Source organism: Pseudophryne corroboree, chromosome 11 (genome assembly GCF_028390025.1).
Source record: "Pseudophryne corroboree isolate aPseCor3 chromosome 11, aPseCor3.hap2, whole genome shotgun sequence".
NCBI lineage: Eukaryota > Metazoa > Chordata > Amphibia > Anura > Myobatrachidae > Pseudophryne > Pseudophryne corroboree.
The window spans coordinates 69,312,499-69,329,138 of NC_086454.1; the positions used below are offsets into that span (position 1 = coordinate 69,312,499).

Here is a 16,640-nt window from a genome sequence, read left to right on the forward strand (position 1 = left end):
TGTGTTAGGAAAATACTTCTTGATGAAAAGCTAAACTTCTCTTGAAAAAGCATCAATAAAGAATGCTAACCATAATTCTGACTTTTTAAAACAGAGTTCTTAATTTTACTACATGTTTTTGTTTTCTGAATATCAAAAATTAATTGACATTTATTCCCATGTAGCATTACTTACAGAGAAATCAATAAAAGTGCTAAAAAAAATTAGAAAATTACTTTGACAAGATATTTTAAGAATGAAGGTGCTGTAAATCATGAATGAAAAGAGAGAACACAACTTTCTATTTATACTCTAAATTTCCACCGGTTTGAAAAATTGATAAAGCAATAGTTATAAGAATATCAAAAATTGTTACCAAATAGCATATCTTAGATATATCATTTTTCTTTGTGAAGCTCCAGGTCATCATGTGGTGCTGTGGCTTAGTTGGTTAAAGCACCTGTCTAGTAAACAGGAGATCCTGAGTTCAAATCTCAGCAGCGCCTTTCATTTATTTTCATCAACTCAGAACATAGTTTGTTGATAATTCATCACAAAAAGACATGTGAATGCTTCAGCAGCCTTTACCCTTTCTCACATGTTCAGTAATATGTACCACATTTCTAGATACAGTCCAAATCAGAAAACACAAAAAAATGCAATATTCCCCTTTTTTAATATCAGTTATTTTGTAGAAGTAAATTGATGCCAAGGTAACTAGAAAAGAATTCCAGAAATTGCCAATCATCATGTCTGAGCAATCTCCAGGAACAATATGGTGTCCAGTCAGAGGAAATGTTTAAACAAAAGTCAGTAACAATGTGAGTTTCTCAAGATAAATTGATAGACAATTTAGTCATCAGAGTTTAGGGAGCAATAGAAAATAATGGATTATTTGTTACTTAACATAAACAATATTGTGTTAGGAAAGCAATTCCAGAAATAAATCTTTCCATTTATCGAGCAAGCTTCCAGATAAAATGTTAACAATAATTCTATCATTGAGATCTCATGTTTTCATTTCACGATTACTTTTTAACTGTATGAGTACCAACAATAGACTGACTTTAATTTCCCAGGGATGACTACATTAATAAGAACGCCATAATATCTATTACAATAAAGCATATTAACAAGTGACTTGAACAAACATTGTAAGAATGTAGGGCCTGTATATACAAAATAAAGGAGAAAAAAGCATTATATAACTTACTGTAAGTTTCCAACTGTTTAAAGAATTAATAAAATACTAGTTTCAAAAAAATATATAAAAATAATAAAAAATATTATACTTTAGACATATAATTTGTCATTATATGTAAGGCAGTGCAAGTGGTGCTGTGGCTTAGTTGGTTAAAGTGCCTGTCTAGTAAACAGGAGATCCTGAGTTCATATCTCAGCAGTACCTTTGCTTGATACCTTTTTATCACACCAGTATGTAGTTTTTTGTTGATGCATAACAAAATAAGATGTGTAAAACCTTTATCTGCTTTCACTTTGGCACATTTGGTCACCAATGTAAAAAAGTTTAAAGATGCCATCCATGTCAGAAGACGACAAACAACAAAACTTCACCCTATTTCAACATAAGTTAATTTGTAGAAATATGCCTATGTTAAGGTAAATAGATGAATTTTTACAAAATAGCCTTCATCATATTGGGTAAACTGCAAAATTAATTTAGAGTACATTAAAAAGAGAATAACACAGAAAGTGTTAAAATGTCTGTAAAAAAGTAAGTTTCCCAAGGTACAGTAATTTGAGAGTCAGTTTAGTCATCATAGCTAGAGAATCATTGACATTTAACCCATATTTAATTCCATAACATCCTTAAAATTGTGTTAGGAAAATACTTCTTGATGAAAAGCTAAACTTCTCTTGAAAAAGCATCAATAAAGAATGCTAACCATAATTCTGACTTTTTAAAACAGAGTTCTTAATTTTACTACATGTTTTTGTTTTCTGAATATCAAAAATTAATTGACATTTATTCCCATGTAGCATTACTTACAGAGAAATCAATAAAAGTGCTAAAAAAAATTAGAAAATTACTTTGACAAGATATTTTAAGAATGAAGGTGCTGTAAATCATGAATGAAAAGAGAGAACACAACTTTCTATTTATACTCTAAATTTCCACCGGTTTGAAAAATTGATAAAGCAATAGTTATAAGAATATCAAAAATTGTTACCAAATAGCATATCTTAGATATATCATTTTTCTTTGTGAAGCTCCAGGTCATCATGTGGTGCTGTGGCTTAGTTGGTTAAAGCGCCTGTCTAGTAAACAGGAGATCCTGAGTTCAAATCTCAGCAGCGCCTTTCATTTATTTTCATCAACTCAGAACATAGTTTGTTGATAATTCATCACAAAAAGACATGTAAATGCTTCAGCAGCCTTTACCCTTTCTCACATGTTCAGTAATATGTACCACATTTCTAGATACAGTCCAAATCAGAAAACACAAAAAAATGCAATATTCCCCTTTTTTAATATCAGTTATTTTGTAGAAGTAAATTGATGCCAAGGTAACTAGAAAAGAATTCCAGAAATTGCCAATCATCATGTCTGAGCAATCTCCAGGAACAATATGGTGTCCAGTCAGAGGAAATGTTTAAACAAAAGTCAGTAACAATGTGAGTTTCTCAAGATAAATTGATAGACAATTTAGTCATCAGAGTTTAGGGAGCAATAGAAAATAATGGATTATTTGTTACTTAACATAAACAATATTGTGTTAGGAAAGCAATTCCAGAAATAAATCTTTCCATTTATCGAGCAAGCTTCCAGATAAAATGTTAACAATAATTCTATCATTGAGATCTCATGTTTTCATTTCACGATTACTTTTTAACTGTATGAGTACCAACAATAGACTGACTTTAATTTCCCAGGGATGACTACATTAATAAGAACGCCATAATATCTATTACAATAAAGCATATTAACAAGTGACTTGAACAAACATTGTAAGAATGTAGGGCCTGTATATACAAAATAAAGGAGAAAAAAGCATTATATAACTTACTGTAAGTTTCCAACTGTTTAAAGAATTAATAAAATACTAGTTTCAAAAAAATATATAAAAATAATAAAAAATATTATACTTTAGACATATAATTTGTCATTATATGTAAGACAGTGCAAGTGGTGCTGTGGCTTAGTTGGTTAAAGTGCCTGTCTAGTAAACAGGAGATCCTGAGTTCATATCTCAGCAGTACCTTTGCTTGATACCTTTTTATCACACCAGTATGTAGTTTTTTGTTGATGCATAACAAAATAAGATGTGTAAAACCTTTATCTGCTTTCACTTTGGCACATTTGGTCACCAATGTAAAAAAGTTTAAAGATGCCATCCATGTCAGAAGACGACAAACAACAAAACTTCACCCTATTTCAACATAAGTTAATTTGTAGAAATATGCCTATGTTAAGGTAAATAGATGAATTTTTACAAAATAGCCTTCATCATATTGGGTAAACTGCAAAATTAATTTAGAGTACATTAAAAAGAGAATAACACAGAAAGTGTTAAAATGTCTGTAAAAAAGTAAGTTTCCCAAGGTACAGTAATTTGAGAGTCAGTTTAGTCATCATAGCTAGAGAATCATTGACATTTAACCCATATTTAATTCCATAACATCCTTAAAATTGTGTTAGGAAAATACTTCTTGATGAAAAGCTAAACTTCTCTTGAAAAAGCATCAATAAAGAATGCTAACCATAATTCTGACTTTTTAAAACAGAGTTCTTAATTTTACTACATGTTTTTGTTTTTTGAATATCAAAAATTAATTGACATTTATTCCCATGTAGCATTACTTACAGAGAAATCAATAAAAGTGCTAATAAAAATTAGAAAATTACTTTGACAAGATATTTTAAGAATGAAGGTGCTGTAAATCATGAATGAAAAGAGAGAACACAACTTTCTATTTATACTCTAAATTTCCACCGGTTTGAAAAATTGATAAAGCAATAGTTATAAGAATATCAAAAATTGTTACCAAATAGCATATCTTAGATATATCATTTTTCTTTGTGAAGCTCCAGGTCATCATGTGGTGCTGTGGCTTAGTTGGTTAAAGCGCCTGTCTAGTAAACAGGAGATCCTGAGTTCAAATCTCAGCAGCGCCTTTCATTTATTTTCATCAACTCAGAACATAGTTTGTTGATAATTCATCACAAAAAGACATGTGAATGCTTCAGCAGCCTTTACCCTTTCTCACATGTTCAGTAATATGTACCACATTTCTAGATACAGTCCAAATCAGAAAACACAAAAAAATGCAATATTCCCCTTTTTTAATATCAGTTATTTTGTAGAAGTAAATTGATGCCAAGGTAACTAGAAAAGAATTCCAGAAATTGCCAATCATCATGTCTGAGCAATCTCCAGGAACAATATGGTGTCCAGTCAGAGGAAATGTTTAAACAAAAGTCAGTAACAATGTGAGTTTCTCAAGATAAATTGATAGACAATTTAGTCATCAGAGTTTAGGGAGCAATAGAAAATAATGGATTATTTGTTACTTAACATAAACAATATTGTGTTAGGAAAGCAATTCCAGAAATAAATCTTTCCATTTATCGAGCAAGCTTCCAGATAAAATGTTAACAATAATTCTATCATTGAGATCTCATGTTTTCATTTCACGATTACTTTTTAACTGTATGAGTACCAACAATAGACTGACTTTAATTTCCCAGGGATGACTACATTAATAAGAACGCCATAATATCTATTACAATAAAGCATATTAACAAGTGACTTGAACAAACATTGTAAGAATGTAGGGCCTGTATATACAAAATAAAGGAGAAAAAAGCATTATATAACTTACTGTAAGTTTCCAACTGTTTAAAGAATTAATAAAATACTAGTTTCAAAAAAATATATAAAAATAATAAAAAATATTATACTTTAGACATATAATTTGTCATTATATGTAAGGCAGTGCAAGTGGTGCTGTGGCTTAGTTGGTTAAAGTGCCTGTCTAGTAAACAGGAGATCCTGAGTTCATATCTCAGCAGTACCTTTGCTTGATACCTTTTTATCACACCAGTATGTAGTTTTTTGTTGATGCATAACAAAATAAGATGTGTAAAACCTTTATCTGCTTTCACTTTGGCACATTTGGTCACCAATGTAAAAAAGTTTAAAGATGCCATCCATGTCAGAAGACGACAAACAAGAAAACTTCACCCTATTTCAACATAAGTTAATTTGTAGAAATATGCCTATGTTAAGGTAAATAGATGAATTTTTACAAAATAGCCTTCATCATATTGGGTAAACTGCAAAATTAATTTAGAGTACATTAAAAAGAGAATAACACAGAAAGTGTTAAAATGTCTGTAAAAAAGTAAGTTTCCCAAGGTACAGTAATTTGAGAGTCAGTTTAGTCATCATAGCTAGAGAATCATTGACATTTAATCCATATTTAATTCCATAACATCCTTAAAATTGTGTTAGGAAAATACTTCTTGATGAAAAGCTAAACTTCTCTTGAAAAAGCATCAATAAAGAATGCTAACCATAATTCTGACTTTTTAAAACAGAGTTCTTAATTTTACTACATGTTTTTGTTTTCTGAATATCAAAAATTAATTGACATTTATTCCCATGTAGCATTACTTACAGAGAAATCAATAAAAGTGCTAAAAAAAATTAGAAAATTACTTTGACAAGATATTTTAAGAATGAAGGTGCTGTAAATCATGAATGAAAAGAGAGAACACAACTTTCTATTTATACTCTAAATTTTCACCGGTTTGAAAAATTGATAAAGCAATAGTTATAAGAATATCAAAAATTGTTACCAAATAGCATATCTTAGATATATCATTTTTCTTTGTGAAGCTCCAGGTCATCATGTGGTGCTGTGGCTTAGTTGGTTAAAGCACCTGTCTAGTAAACAGGAGATCCTGAGTTCAAATCTCAGCAGCGCCTTTCATTTATTTTCATCAACTCAGAACATAGTTTGTTGATAATTCATCACAAAAAGACATGTGAATGCTTCAGCAGCCTTTACCCTTTCTCACATGTTCAGTAATATGTACCACATTTCTAGATACAGTCCAAATCAGAAAACACAAAAAAATGCAATATTCCCCTTTTTTAATATCAGTTATTTTGTAGAAGTAAATTGATGCCAAGGTAACTAGAAAAGAATTCCAGAAATTGCCAATCATCATGTCTGAGCAATCTCCAGGAACAATATGGTGTCCAGTCAGAGGAAATGTTTAAACAAAAGTCAGTAACAATGTGAGTTTCTCAAGATAAATTGATAGACAATTTAGTCATCAGAGTTTAGGGAGCAATAGAAAATAATGGATTATTTGTTACTTAACATAAACAATATTGTGTTAGGAAAGCAATTCCAGAAATAAATCTTTCCATTTATCGAGCAAGCTTCCAGATAAAATGTTAACAATAATTCTATCATTGAGATCTCATGTTTTCATTTCACGATTACTTTTTAACTGTATGAGTACCAACAATAGACTGACTTTAATTTCCCAGGGATGACTACATTAATAAGAACGCCATAATATCTATTACAATAAAGCATATTAACAAGTGACTTGAACAAACATTGTAAGAATGTAGGGCTTGTATATACAAAATAAAGGAGAAAAAAGCATTATATAACTTACTGTAAGTTTCCAACTGTTTAAAGAATTAATAAAATACTAGTTTCAAAAAAATATATAAAAATAATAAAAAATATTATACTTTAGACATATAATTTGTCATTATATGTAAGGCAGTGCAAGTGGTGCTGTGGCTTAGTTGGTTAAAGTGCCTGTCTAGTAAACAGGAGATCCTGAGTTCATATCTCAGCAGTACCTTTGCTTGATACCTTTTTATCACACCAGTATGTAGTTTTTTGTTGATGCATAACAAAATAAGATGTGTAAAACCTTTATCTGCTTTCACTTTGGCACATTTGGTCACCAATGTAAAAAAGTTTAAAGATGCCATCCATGTCAGAAGACGACAAACAACAAAACTTCACCCTATTTCAACATAAGTTAATTTGTAGAAATATGCCTATGTTAAGGTAAATAGATGAATTTTTACAAAATAGCCTTCATCATATTGGGTAAACTGCAAAATTAATTTAGAGTACATTAAAAAGAGAATAACACAGAAAGTGTTAAAATGTCTGTAAAAAAGTAAGTTTCCCAAGGTACAGTAATTTGAGAGTCAGTTTAGTCATCATAGCTAGAGAATCATTGACATTTAACCCATATTTAATTCCATAACATCCTTAAAATTGTGTTAGGAAAATACTTCTTGATGAAAAGCTAAACTTCTCTTGAAAAAGCATCAATAAAGAATGCTAACCATAATTCTGACTTTTTAAAAAAGAGTTCTTAATTTTACTACATGTTTTTGTTTTCTGATTATCAAAAATTAATTGACATTTATTCCCATGTAGCATTACTTACAGAGAAATCAATAAAAGTGCTAATAAAAATTAGAAAATTACTTTGACAAGATATTTTAAGAATGAAGGTGCTGTAAATCATGAATGAAAAGAGAGAACACAACTTTCTATTTATACTCTAAATTTCCACCGGTTTGAAAAATTGATAAAGCAATAGTTATAAGAATATCAAAAATTGTTACCAAATAGCATATCTTAGATATATCATTTTTCTTTGTGAAGCTCCAGGTCATCATGTGGTGCTGTGGCTTAGTTGGTTAAAGCGCCTGTCTAGTAAACAGGAGATCCTGAGTTCAAATCTCAGCAGCGCCTTTCATTTATTTTCATCAACTCAGAACATAGTTTGTTGATAATTCATCACAAAAAGACATGTGAATGCTTCAGCAGCCTTTACCCTTTCTCACATGTTCAGTAATATGTACCACATTTCTAGATACAGTCCAAATCAGAAAACACAAAAAAATGCAATATTCCCCTTTTTTAATATCAGTTATTTTGTAGAAGTAAATTGATGCCAAGGTAACTAGAAAAGAATTCCAGAAATTGCCAATCATCATGTCTGAGCAATCTCCAGGAACAATATGGTGTCCAGTCAGAGGAAATGTTTAAACAAAAGTCAGTAACAATGTGAGTTTCTCAAGATAAATTGATAGACAATTTAGTCATCAGAGTTTAGGGAGCAATAGAAAATAATGGATTATTTGTTACTTAACATAAACAATATTGTGTTAGGAAAGCAATTCCAGAAATAAATCTTTCCATTTATCGAGCAAGCTTCCAGATAAAATGTTAACAATAATTCTATCATTGAGATCTCATGTTTTCATTTCACGATTACTTTTTAACTGTATGAGTACCAACAATAGACTGACTTTAATTTCCCAGGGATGACTACATTAATAAGAACGCCATAATATCTATTACAATAAAGCATATTAACAAGTGACTTGAACAAACATTGTAAGAATGTAGGGCTTGTATATACAAAATAAAGGAGAAAAAAGCATTATATAACTTACTGTAAGTTTCCAACTGTTTAAAGAATTAATAAAATACTAGTTTCAAAAAAATATATAAAAATAATAAAAAATATTATACTTTAGACATATAATTTGTCATTATATGTAAGGCAGTGCAAGTGGTGCTGTGGCTTAGTTGGTTAAAGTGCCTGTCTAGTAAACAGGAGATCCTGAGTTCATATCTCAGCAGTACCTTTGCTTGATACCTTTTTATCACACCAGTATGTAGTTTTTTGTTGATGCATAACAAAATAAGATGTGTAAAACCTTTATCTGCTTTCACTTTGGCACATTTGGTCACCAATGTAAAAAAGTTTAAAGATGCCATCCATGTCAGAAGACGACAAACAACAAAACTTCACCCTATTTCAACATAAGTTAATTTGTAGAAATATGCCTATGTTAAGGTAAATAGATGAATTTTTACAAAATAGCCTTCATCATATTGGGTAAACTGCAAAATTAATTAGAGTACATTAAAAAGAGAATAACACAGAAAGTGTTAAAATGTCTGTAAAAAAGTAAGTTTCCCAAGGTACCAGTAATTTGAGAGTCAGTTTAGTCATCATAGCTAGAGAATCATTGACATTTAACCCATATTTAATTCCATAACATCCTTAAATTGTGTTAGGAAAATACTTCTTGATGAAAAGCTAAACTTCTCTTGAAAAGCATCAATAAAGAATGCTAACCATAATTCTGACTTTTTAAAAAGAGTTCTTAATTCTTACTACATGTTTTTGTTTTCTGAATATCAAAAATAATTGACATTTATTCCCATGTAGCATTACTTACAGAGAAATCAATAAAAGTGCTAATAAAAATTAGAAAATTACTTTGACAAGATATTTTAAGAATGAAGGTGCTGTAAATCATGAATGAAAAGAGAGAACACACTTTCTATTTATACTCTAAATTTCCACCGGTTTGAAAAATTGATAAAGCAATAGTTATAAGAATATCAAAATTGTTACCAAATAGCATATCTTAGATATATCATTTTTCTTTGTGAAGCTCCAGGTCATCATGTGGTGCTGTGGCTTAGTTGGTTAAAGCGCCTGTCTAGTAAACAGGAGATCCTGAGTTCAAATCTCAGCAGCGCCTTTCATTTATTTTCATCAACTCAGAACATAGTTTGTTGATAATTCATCACAAAAAGACATGTGAATGCTTCAGCAGCCTTTACCCTTTCTCACATGTTCAGTAATATGTACCACATTTCTAGATACAGTCCAAATCAGAAAACACAAAAAAATGCAATATTCCCCTTTTTTAATATCAGTTATTTTGTAGAAGTAAATTGATGCCAAGGTAACTAGAAAAGAATTCCAGAAATTGCCAATCATCATGTCTGAGCAATCTCCAGGAACATATGGTGTCCAGTCAGAGGAAATGTTTAAACAAAAGTCAGTAACAATGTGAGTTTCTCAAGATAAATTGATAGACAATTTAGTCATCAGAGTTTAGGGAGCAATAGAAAATAATGGATTATTTGTTACTTAACATAAACAATATTGTGTTAGGAAAGCAATTCCAGAAATAAATCTTTCCATTTATCGAGCAAGCTTCCAGATAAAATGTTAACAATAATTCTATCATTGAGATCTCATGTTTTCATTTCACGATTACTTTTTAACTGTATGAGTACCAACAATAGACTGACTTTAATTTCCCAGGGATGACTACATTAATAAGAACGCCATAATATCTATTACAATAAAGCATATTAACAAGTGACTTGAACAAACATTGTAAGAATGTAAGGGCCTGTATATACAAAATAAAGGAGAAAAAAAGCATTATATAACTTACTGTAAGTTTCCAACTGTTTAAAGAATTAATAAAATACTAGTTTCAAAAAATATATAAAAATAATAAAAAATATTATACTTTAGACATATAATTTGTCATTATATGTAAGGCAGTGCAAGTGGTGCTGTGGCTTCAGTTGGTTAAAGTGCCTGTCTAGTAAACAGGAGATCCTGAGTTCATATCTCAGCAGTACCTTTGCTTGATACCTTTTTATCACACCAGTATGTAGTTTTTTGTTGATGCATAACAAAATAAGATGTGTAAAACCTTTATCTGCTTTCACTTTGGCACATTTGGTCACCAATGTAAAAAAGTTTAAAGATGCCATCCATGTCAGAAGACGACAAACAACAAAACTTCACCCTATTTCAACATAAGTTAATTTGTAGAAATATGCCTAGTTTAAGGTAAATAGATGAATTTTTACAAATAGCCTTCATCATATTGGGTAAACTGCAAAATGAATTTAGAGTACATTAAAAAGAGAATAACACAGAAAGTGTTAAAATGTCTGTAAAAAAGTAAGTTTCCCAAGGTACAGTAATTTGAGAGTCAGTTTAGTCATCATAGCTAGAGAATCATTGACATTTAACCATATTTAATTCCATAACATCCTTAAAATTGTGTTAGGAAAATACTTCTTGATGAAAAGCTAAACTTCTCTTGAAAAAGCATCAATAAAGAATGCTACCATAATTCTGACTTTTTAAAACAGAGTTCTTAATTTTACTACATGTTTTTGTTTTCTGAATATCAAAAATTAATTGACATTTATTCCCATGTAGCATTACTTACAGAGAAATCAATAAAAGTGCTAAAAAAAATTAGAAAATTACTTTGACAAGATATTTTAAGAATGAAGGTGCTGTAAATCATGAATGAAAAGAGAGAACACAACTTTCTATTATACTCTAAATTTCCACGGTTTGAAAAATTGATAAAGCAATAGTTATAAGAATATCAAAAATTGTTACCAAATAGCATATCTTAGATATATCATTTTTCTTTGTGAAGCTCCAGGTCATCATGTGGTGCTGTGGCTTAGTTGGTTAAAGCACCTGTCTAGTAAACAGGAGATCCTGAGTTCAAATCTCAGCAGCGCCTTTCATTTATTTTCATCAACTCAGAACATAGTTTGTTGATAATTCATCACAAAAAGACATGTGAATGCTTCAGCAGCCTTTACCTTTCTCACATGTTCAGTAATATGTACCACATTTCTAGATACAGTCCAAATCAGAAAACACAAAAAAATGCAATATTCCCTTTTTTAATATCAGTTATTTTGTAGAAGTAAATTGATGCCAAGGTAACTAGAAAAGAATTCCAGAAATTGCCAATCATCATGTCTGAGCAATCTCCAGGAACAATATGGTGTCCAGTCAGAGGAAATGTTTAAACAAAAGTCAGTAACAATGTGAGTTTCTCAAGATAAATTGATAGACAATTTAGTCATCAGAGTTTAGGGAGCAATAGAAAATAATGGATTATTTGTTACTTACATAAACAATATTGTGTTAGGAAAGCAATTCCAGAAATAAATCTTTCCATTTATCGAGCAAGCTTCCAGATAAAATGTTAACAAATATTTCTATCATTGAGATCTCATGTTTTCATTTCACGATTACTTTTTAACTGTATGAGTACCAACAATAGACTGACTTTAATTTCCCAGGGATGACTACATTAATAAGAACGCCATAATATCTATTACAATAAAGCATATTAACAAGTGACTTGAACAAACATTGTAAGAATGTAGGGCCTGTATATACAAAATAAAGGAGAAAAAAGCATTATATAACTTACTGTAAGTTTCCAACTGTTTAAAGAATTAATAAAATACTAGTTTCAAAAAAATATATAAAAATAATAAAAAATATTATACTTTAGACATATAATTTGTCATTATATGTAAGGCAGTGCAAGTGGTGCTGTGGCTTAGTTGGTTAAAGTGCCTGTCTAGTAAACAGGAGATCCTGAGTTCATATCTCAGCAGTACCTTTGCTTGATACCTTTTTATCACACCAGTATGTAGTTTTTTGTTGATGCATAACAAAATAAGATGTGTAAAACCTTTATCTGCTTTCACTTTGGCACATTTGGTCACCAATGTAAAAAAGTTTAAAGATGCCATCCATGTCAGAAGACGACAAACAACAAAACTTCACCCTATTTCAACATAAGTTAATTTGTAGAAATATGCCTATGTTAAGGTAAATAGATGAATTTTTACAAAATAGCCTTCATCATATTGGGTAAACTGCAAAATTAATTTAGAGTACATTAAAAAGAGAATAACACAGAAAGTGTTAAAATGTCTGTAAAAAAGTAAGTTTCCCAAGGTACAGTAATTTGAGAGTCAGTTTAGTCATCATAGCTAGAGAATCATTGACATTTAACCCATATTTAATTCCATAACATCCTTAAAATTGTGTTAGGAAAATACTTCTTGATGAAAAGCTAAACTTCTCTTGAAAAAGCATCAATAAAGAATGCTAACCATAATTCTGACTTTTTAAAACAGAGTTCTTAATTTTACTACATGTTTTTGTTTTCTGAATATCAAAAATTAATTGACATTTATTCCCATGTAGCATTACTTACAGAGAAATCAATAAAAGTGCTAAAAAAAATTAGAAAATTACTTTGACAAGATATTTTAAGAATGAAGGTGCTGTAAATCATGAATGAAAAGAGAGAACACAACTTTCTATTTATACTCTAAATTTCCACCGGTTTGAAAAATTGATAAAGCAATAGTTATAAGAATATCAAAAATTGTTACCAAATAGCATATCTTAGATATATCATTTTTCTTTGTGAAGCTCCAGGTCATCATGTGGTGCTGTGGCTTAGTTGGTTAAAGCACCTGTCTAGTAAACAGGAGATCCTGAGTTCAAATCTCAGCAGCGCCTTTCATTTATTTTCATCAACTCAGAACATAGTTTGTTGATAATTCATCACAAAAAGACATGTGAATGCTTCAGCAGCCTTTACCCTTTCTCACATGTTCAGTAATATGTACCACATTTCTAGATACAGTCCAAATCAGAAAACACAAAAAAATGCAATATTCCCCTTTTTTAATATCAGTTATTTTGTAGAAGTAAATTGATGCCAAGGTAACTAGAAAAGAATTCCAGAAATTGCCAATCATCATGTCTGAGCAATCTCCAGGAACAATATGGTGTCCAGTCAGAGGAAATGTTTAAACAAAAGTCAGTAACAATGTGAGTTTCTCAAGATAAATTGATAGACAATTTAGTCATCAGAGTTTAGGGAGCAATAGAAAATAATGGATTATTTGTTACTTAACATAAACAATATTGTGTTAGGAAAGCAATTCCAGAAATAAATCTTTCCATTTATCGAGCAAGCTTCCAGATAAAATGTTAACAATAATTCTATCATTGAGATCTCATGTTTTCATTTCACGATTACTTTTTAACTGTATGAGTACCAACAATAGACTGACTTTAATTTCCCAGGGATGACTACATTAATAAGAACGCCATAATATCTATTACAATAAAGCATATTAACAAGTGACTTGAACAAACATTGTAAGAATGTAGGGCCTGTATATACAAAATAAAGGAGAAAAAAGCATTATATAACTTACTGTAAGTTTCCAACTGTTTAAAGAATTAATAAAATACTAGTTTAAAAAAAATATATAAAAATAATAAAAAATATTATACTTTAGACATATAATTTGTCATTATATGTAAGGCAGTGCAAGTGGTGCTGTGGCTTAGTTGGTTAAAGTGCCTGTCTAGTAAACAGGAGATCCTGAGTTCATATCTCAGCAGTACCTTTGCTTGATACCTTTTTATCACACCAGTATGTAGTTTTTTGTTGATGCATAACAAAATAAGATGTGTAAAACCTTTATCTGCTTTCACTTTGGCACATTTGGTCACCAATGTAAAAAAGTTTAAAGATGCCATCCATGTCAGAAGACGACAAACAACAAAACTTCACCCTATTTCAACATAAGTTAATTTGTAGAAATATGCCTATGTTAAGGTAAATAGATGAATTTTTACAAAATAGCCTTCATCATATTGGGTAAACTGCAAAATTAATTTAGAGTACATTAAAAAGAGAATAACACAGAAAGTGTTAAAATGTCTGTAAAAAAGTAAGTTTCCCAAGGTACAGTAATTTGAGAGTCAGTTTAGTCATCATAGCTAGAGAATCATTGACATTTAACCCATATTTAATTCCATAACATCCTTAAAATTGTGTTAGGAAAATACTTCTTGATGAAAAGCTAAACTTCTCTTGAAAAAGCATCAATAAAGAATGCTAACCATAATTCTGACTTTTTAAAACAGAGTTCTTAATTTTACTACATGTTTTTGTTTTCTGAATATCAAAAATTAATTGACATTTATTCCCATGTAGCATTACTTACAGAGAAATCAATACAAGTGCTAAAAACAATTAGAAAATTACTTTGACAAGATATTTTAAGAATGAAGGTGCTGTAAATCATGAATGAAAAGAGAGAACACAACTTTCTATTTATACTCTAAATTTCCACCGGTTTGAAAAATTGATAAAGCAATAGTTATAAGAATATCAAAAATTGTTACCAAATAGCATATCTTAGATATATCATTTTTCTTTGTGAAGCTCCAGGTCATCATGTGGTGCTGTGGCTTAGTTGGTTAAAGCACCTGTCTAGTAAACAGGAGATCCTGAGTTCAAATCTCAGCAGCGCCTTTCATTTATTTTCATCAACTCAGAACATAGTTTGTTGATAATTCATCACAAAAAGACATGTGAATGCTTCAGCAGCCTTTACCCTTTCTCACATGTTCAGTAATATGTACCACATTTCTAGATACAGTCCAAATCAGAAAACACAAAAAAATGCAATATTCCCCTTTTTTAATATCAGTTATTTTGTAGAAGTAAATTGATGCCAAGGTAACTAGAAAAGAATTCCAGAAATTGCCAATCATCATGTCTGAGCAATCTCCAGGAACAATATGGTGTCCAGTCAGAGGAAATGTTTAAACAAAAGTCAGTAACAATGTGAGTTTCTCAAGATAAATTGATAGACAATTTAGTCATCAGAGTTTAGGGAGCAATAGAAAATAATGGATTATTTGTTACTTAACATAAACAATATTGTGTTAGGAAAGCAATTCCAGAAATAAATCTTTCCATTTATCGAGCAAGCTTCCAGATAAAATGTTAACAATAATTCTATCATTGAGATCTCATGTTTTCATTTCACGATTACTTTTTAACTGTATGAGTACCAACAATAGACTGACTTTAATTTCCCAGGGATGACTACATTAATAAGAACGCCATAATATCTATTACAATAAAGCATATTAACAAGTGACTTGAACAAACATTGTAAGAATGTAGGGCCTGTATATACAAAATAAAGGAGAAAAAAGCATTATATAACTTACTGTAAGTTTCCAACTGTTTAAAGAATTAATAAAATACTAGTTTCAAAAAAATATATAAAAATAATAAAAAATATTATACTTTAGACATATAATTTGTCATTATATGTAAGGCAGTGCAAGTGGTGCTGTGGCTTAGTTGGTTAAAGTGCCTGTCTAGTAAACAGGAGATCCTGAGTTCATATCTCAGCAGTACCTTTGCTTGATACCTTTTTATCACACCAGTATGTAGTTTTTTGTTGATGCATAACAAAATAAGATGTGTAAAACCTTTATCTGCTTTCACTTTGGCACATTTGGTCACCAATGTAAAAAAGTTTAAAGATGCCATCCATGTCAGAAGACGACAAACAACAAAACTTCACCCTATTTCAACATAAGTTAATTTGTAGAAATATGCCCATGTTAAGGTAAATAGATGAATTTTTACAAAATAGCCTTCATCATATTGGGTAAACTGCAAAATTAATTTAGAGTACATTAAAAAGAGAATAACACAGAAAGTGTTAAAATGTCTGTAAAAAAGTAAGTTTCCCAAGGTACAGTAATTTGAGAGTCAGTTTAGTCATCATAGCTAGAGAATCATTGACATTTAACCCATATTTAATTCCATAACATCCTTAAAATTGTGTTAGGAAAATACTTCTTGATGAAAAGCTAAACTTCTCTTGAAAAAGCATCAATAAAGAATGCTAACCATAATTCTGACTTTTTAAAACAGAGTTCTTAATTTTACTACATGTTTTTGTTTTCTGAATATCAAAAATTAATTGACATTTATTCCCATGTAGCATTACTTACAGAGAAATCAATAAAAGTGCTAAAAAAAATTAGAAAATTACTTTGACAAGATATTTTAAGAATGAAGGTGCTGTAAATCATGAATGAAAAGAGAGAACACAACTTTCTATTTATACTCTAAATTTCCACCGGT

General features: G+C 30.1%; 18 non-coding genes across 18 annotated transcripts; all 18 read left to right on the plus strand.

Annotated features, from left to right (window-relative positions):
• Nucleotides 1-411: 411 nt before the first annotated feature.
• Nucleotides 412-485, plus strand: TRNAT-AGU (transfer RNA threonine (anticodon AGU)). The gene has a single exon. It is a non-coding gene; the product is annotated as a tRNA-Thr (tRNA).
• An 828-nt stretch (nucleotides 486-1,313) lies between these two features.
• Nucleotides 1,314-1,387, plus strand: TRNAT-AGU (transfer RNA threonine (anticodon AGU)). The gene has a single exon. It is a non-coding gene; the product is annotated as a tRNA-Thr (tRNA).
• An 840-nt stretch (nucleotides 1,388-2,227) lies between these two features.
• TRNAT-AGU (transfer RNA threonine (anticodon AGU)) lies at nucleotides 2,228-2,301 on the plus strand. The gene has a single exon. It is a non-coding gene; the product is annotated as a tRNA-Thr (tRNA).
• An 828-nt stretch (nucleotides 2,302-3,129) lies between these two features.
• TRNAT-AGU (transfer RNA threonine (anticodon AGU)) lies at nucleotides 3,130-3,203 on the plus strand. The gene has a single exon. It is a non-coding gene; the product is annotated as a tRNA-Thr (tRNA).
• Nucleotides 3,204-4,043: 840 nt separating this feature from the next.
• On the plus strand, nucleotides 4,044-4,117 carry TRNAT-AGU (transfer RNA threonine (anticodon AGU)). Its single transcript has one exon. It is a non-coding gene; the product is annotated as a tRNA-Thr (tRNA).
• Nucleotides 4,118-4,945: 828 nt separating this feature from the next.
• TRNAT-AGU (transfer RNA threonine (anticodon AGU)) lies at nucleotides 4,946-5,019 on the plus strand. The gene has a single exon. It is a non-coding gene; the product is annotated as a tRNA-Thr (tRNA).
• Nucleotides 5,020-5,859: 840 nt separating this feature from the next.
• On the plus strand, nucleotides 5,860-5,933 carry TRNAT-AGU (transfer RNA threonine (anticodon AGU)). Its single transcript has one exon. It is a non-coding gene; the product is annotated as a tRNA-Thr (tRNA).
• An 828-nt stretch (nucleotides 5,934-6,761) lies between these two features.
• TRNAT-AGU (transfer RNA threonine (anticodon AGU)) lies at nucleotides 6,762-6,835 on the plus strand. Its single transcript has one exon. It is a non-coding gene; the product is annotated as a tRNA-Thr (tRNA).
• An 840-nt stretch (nucleotides 6,836-7,675) lies between these two features.
• On the plus strand, nucleotides 7,676-7,749 carry TRNAT-AGU (transfer RNA threonine (anticodon AGU)). The gene has a single exon. It is a non-coding gene; the product is annotated as a tRNA-Thr (tRNA).
• An 828-nt stretch (nucleotides 7,750-8,577) lies between these two features.
• Nucleotides 8,578-8,651, plus strand: TRNAT-AGU (transfer RNA threonine (anticodon AGU)). The gene has a single exon. It is a non-coding gene; the product is annotated as a tRNA-Thr (tRNA).
• An 835-nt stretch (nucleotides 8,652-9,486) lies between these two features.
• Nucleotides 9,487-9,560, plus strand: TRNAT-AGU (transfer RNA threonine (anticodon AGU)). Its single transcript has one exon. It is a non-coding gene; the product is annotated as a tRNA-Thr (tRNA).
• An 828-nt stretch (nucleotides 9,561-10,388) lies between these two features.
• On the plus strand, nucleotides 10,389-10,463 carry TRNAT-AGU (transfer RNA threonine (anticodon AGU)). Its single transcript has one exon. It is a non-coding gene; the product is annotated as a tRNA-Thr (tRNA).
• Nucleotides 10,464-11,298: 835 nt separating this feature from the next.
• Nucleotides 11,299-11,372, plus strand: TRNAT-AGU (transfer RNA threonine (anticodon AGU)). Its single transcript has one exon. It is a non-coding gene; the product is annotated as a tRNA-Thr (tRNA).
• Nucleotides 11,373-12,198: 826 nt separating this feature from the next.
• TRNAT-AGU (transfer RNA threonine (anticodon AGU)) lies at nucleotides 12,199-12,272 on the plus strand. The gene has a single exon. It is a non-coding gene; the product is annotated as a tRNA-Thr (tRNA).
• An 840-nt stretch (nucleotides 12,273-13,112) lies between these two features.
• TRNAT-AGU (transfer RNA threonine (anticodon AGU)) lies at nucleotides 13,113-13,186 on the plus strand. The gene has a single exon. It is a non-coding gene; the product is annotated as a tRNA-Thr (tRNA).
• Nucleotides 13,187-14,014: 828 nt separating this feature from the next.
• On the plus strand, nucleotides 14,015-14,088 carry TRNAT-AGU (transfer RNA threonine (anticodon AGU)). The gene has a single exon. It is a non-coding gene; the product is annotated as a tRNA-Thr (tRNA).
• An 840-nt stretch (nucleotides 14,089-14,928) lies between these two features.
• TRNAT-AGU (transfer RNA threonine (anticodon AGU)) lies at nucleotides 14,929-15,002 on the plus strand. Its single transcript has one exon. It is a non-coding gene; the product is annotated as a tRNA-Thr (tRNA).
• An 828-nt stretch (nucleotides 15,003-15,830) lies between these two features.
• Nucleotides 15,831-15,904, plus strand: TRNAT-AGU (transfer RNA threonine (anticodon AGU)). The gene has a single exon. It is a non-coding gene; the product is annotated as a tRNA-Thr (tRNA).
• Nucleotides 15,905-16,640: the final 736 nt, after the last annotated feature.